At 40.3% G+C, this 3,240-nt stretch overlaps 1 non-coding gene across 1 annotated transcript; it reads left to right on the top strand.

The window, feature by feature from the left end:
- Positions 1-2,253: 2,253 nt before the first annotated feature.
- LOC145162071 (small nucleolar RNA R71) lies at positions 2,254-2,360 on the top strand. Its single transcript, XR_013738928.1, has one exon. It is a non-coding gene; the product is annotated as a small nucleolar RNA R71 (small nucleolar RNA).
- The last annotated feature ends 880 nt before the right edge of the window (positions 2,361-3,240 follow it).

Raw genomic sequence — 3,240 nt, 5'->3', positions numbered from 1 at the left:
GTACCACATGAATTGGGCTAACCAATGGACATCGGAGATGGACTATATGATTCTGGCATCCAACAATATCACCACTTATTGATTAATGACTTCTTGCATGTTTGGATTTAATCGTTTATGTGGTTGTACCACTGGTTTGGCCCCTTCTTATAGGTTAATTTTGTGTGAGTAATATGAAGAGATGATTCCTTTTATGTCGGTAATCTTCCAAGCGATGGCGTTTTTGCATTTCTTCAATACTTCAACCAAACTTTTTTCCCTTCGGGCTCAAGATCAGCTACTATTATAATAGGCTTCTGCTCATTTTCCTGCAAAAAGGCGTATTCTAGATGTTCGGGAAAGGTCTTCAATTCGTCTTTCGGTTTCTGATCGGGCACCACGACGTGGTCATCTACCTGCCATGTTGTGGAGTTTTCAAATGGGTCGACTGATCGCTAGTTTTAAATGTACCACGCTGTGGAATAGGTATTGCCACAAGGTGGTGAGTCTTCTGATTGCTTTTTAAGTCCTTCAAATTCACTCTCTTCCAAAAGCCTCTCCAACTCTTCCAATTCGTGTTCAACATCAAAATCATTTTCTTTCAGAAACATGTACCTCTCAGAATTGTTGTCCTTCCACCCATTCAATTCTTTTTCCAACACCTCATCGAAGATTTCCACTAAGAAAGTCGTGTCATCGGTTATCTTTGAATGTTTCATTGCTCGATTCACCCAAAAAGTGACATCATGTTCTCAAAATCGAAGGGTGAGTTTGGACTCTCGTATGTGCACCAAAGCCCATACGGTGCTTACGCAAGGCCTTCCTAGAATGATTGGAACGTGGCTGTCTTCTGCCATATCTAAAACAACAAAATTTCCAGGAAAAACAAACTTGTCAATTTTTACCAATAAGTCCTCACATATACCTCTTGGAAAAGTCACCGTCTTGTTGGCAAAGTGAATTGCCATTCGAATTGGCCTCCTCTCCGAAAGATTTAATTTCTTGAAAAATAAGTAAGGCATGAGATTGAAACTAGCTCCCGAATCGGCAAGAGCGTAGCTTTTGGCCAAATTCCTGAATTGGCATGGGAGTGTCAAGCTTCTCGGATCCTCATCTTCTTAGGTAACTTGTTCAGCATAGCGGCTAAGAAATTCTCGTTCAAGATCACATTTGTTGCCCATTCCATCTTTTTTCTATTCGTGAGAAGATCCTTCAAAAATTGAGCATACTTTGGCATTTGGGCCACCACTTTGGTGAATGGAATGTTGATCTGAAGGGCCTTTATATGCTCCATGAACTTCTTGTAATCTTCTGCTTGCTTGTCTTGCTTGGCTCAGTTTGGGAATGGTAGTGGTGGTTGATATGTCTTGACCGAATGGGTTTTATTGTCTTCAGCAACCGGCCATGCTGTGGTTTGTTCTTCACCATGCTGTGGTTGATGTTAGGAGGCCATCCCCTTAGTTTTATTTTCCGGGTCCTCAACATCATCTGAATTACTGTTAGCAATAGGAGTCAAAGGATTAATAATTTTACCATTCCTTGTTGTGATGTCCTTGACATGCACCTTCGGATTTTGTTCCGTGTTGTTCGGAAGTGTGCCCGACAAACGTTCATTGAATTGCTTCGAGAGTTGACCAATTTGTTGCTCAATATTTCAGATGGAGGCTTGCTGGTTTCGAATGACAGCATCAGTATCGTCGGTGTCTCTTCTCCGATGCAGCTGGGAATCGAGCAAGCATGGCTTCAAAGTCTTTCCTTTTTTTCTGGAGCCAGTTGCTTCTTTTGGTAAAACCCGCGAACTTGTTGCCTATACTTTTCCTCCTTGACCTTTCGATACTCATCATAAGGTAGCCATTCCATATTGGGTTTCTTCCAATTTTCATCATACCTATATCCCCTAGAATAGAATGCTTAAACCTTCCGATTCCCGTTGTCGTCAAGGTCATATTGCTTAGTTAGGTGTGGTCCGCCACAATTGTCACATCCAACCCGAATTGCATGGATGGATTAATTCATCTTGGTCATCCTCCGTCCATTGATTCTAATTTCTCCATAACTGTCGCCATGTTTTCATTGTCTCCATCCAAATTTCCTCTTCATCTTGTAACATCTTCTCGTGGGTTATGATACTCGCATGAATGCTTCGCAAATTCTTCAGTCAACTCCTTAATAGTAGTTGGTTCTTTCTTTTTCGTTGGTCCTTGAGAGTCAAGGAGTTGTCTTGTCGTAATGTTCACCCTATCATATAAAATAGATAATTTTTGCTGCACATTCAGATTGTGTTGGGGGCAATTCCTAAGCATGCCTTTATACCTCTCCTAAGCTTCAAACAAAGACTCACCATCATTTTGTTGGAAGTTTGCTATCTTACTCTTTAGCTTGGATATTTTTTATGGTGGGTTAAACTGCTCAATGAAAGCTTCGCGTAGATCCGTCTAAATTGTAATTACTCCAGGTGCAAGGGACTTCAGCCATATTTTTGCATCTCCAGTGAAGGTTCCTGCGAGCATTCTGAGTAACACTGCTTCTCGCGATACATTTGGAACATTGAAGTAATTTGCAATGTCCTTGACTTCATCGATGTGCCTAAATGTGTCTTCATGTTCCTTTCCGAAAAATGTAATGTCCTTGAGCATCCCTAGAATGTGGCCCTTGAGCTTAAAGTTGACTGCAGCTGGGATTTCTGGTGGAGCAAGTCATGGCCCTTGATCGTTGCACACTTGTTTCTTTTATGCCTCCAAGGTCATCCGTCCTATATCCGTCATCTCGTTTTCGGATTTGAGTTCATTTTCCGATTCCGAATCACTACGTACTCGCTCTCTACTTAGTTTGGTTTGATTTCTTCTTTGGGATCATATTTTTCTTTTCTTCTGTCATTGTTGATTTTGCGAAGAATGGATTAGGGATCTTCAACACCAGGAATTGTAGAGGATGAAGATGCTCGGGTCATAAACTAACTACAACAAAACAGAAAACAAATGCGTAAAAAGAACAAAAATAATTAAAACGAAAAATGTCAGGACGATCACCACGACATGGTGATAAACTGCCACGTCGTGGTAACGTAATAAACAAAAAACTTAAAACAAAAAAAAATATTAACAGAAAAATTCAAACTTTATATGAAATAAATCTCACACAAAGGATCGAAAACAAATACGTGATAGGCAGTGTACGTAATTGAATAGCACGATAGTTCAGGTAAGCAGGGTATCGACCATATGGAACGATAATAACTGTTAAAATACTACTAGATGTTAA

Source organism: Lactuca virosa, chromosome 2 (assembly GCF_052849685.1).
Source record: "Lactuca virosa cultivar CGN04683 chromosome 2, Lactuca_virosa_CGN04683_v6, whole genome shotgun sequence".
Classification (NCBI taxonomy): Eukaryota; Viridiplantae; Streptophyta; class Magnoliopsida; order Asterales; family Asteraceae; genus Lactuca; species Lactuca virosa.
Note: the sequence above shows the minus strand (reverse complement) of the source record. Positions and strands in the feature narration are given on the sequence as shown.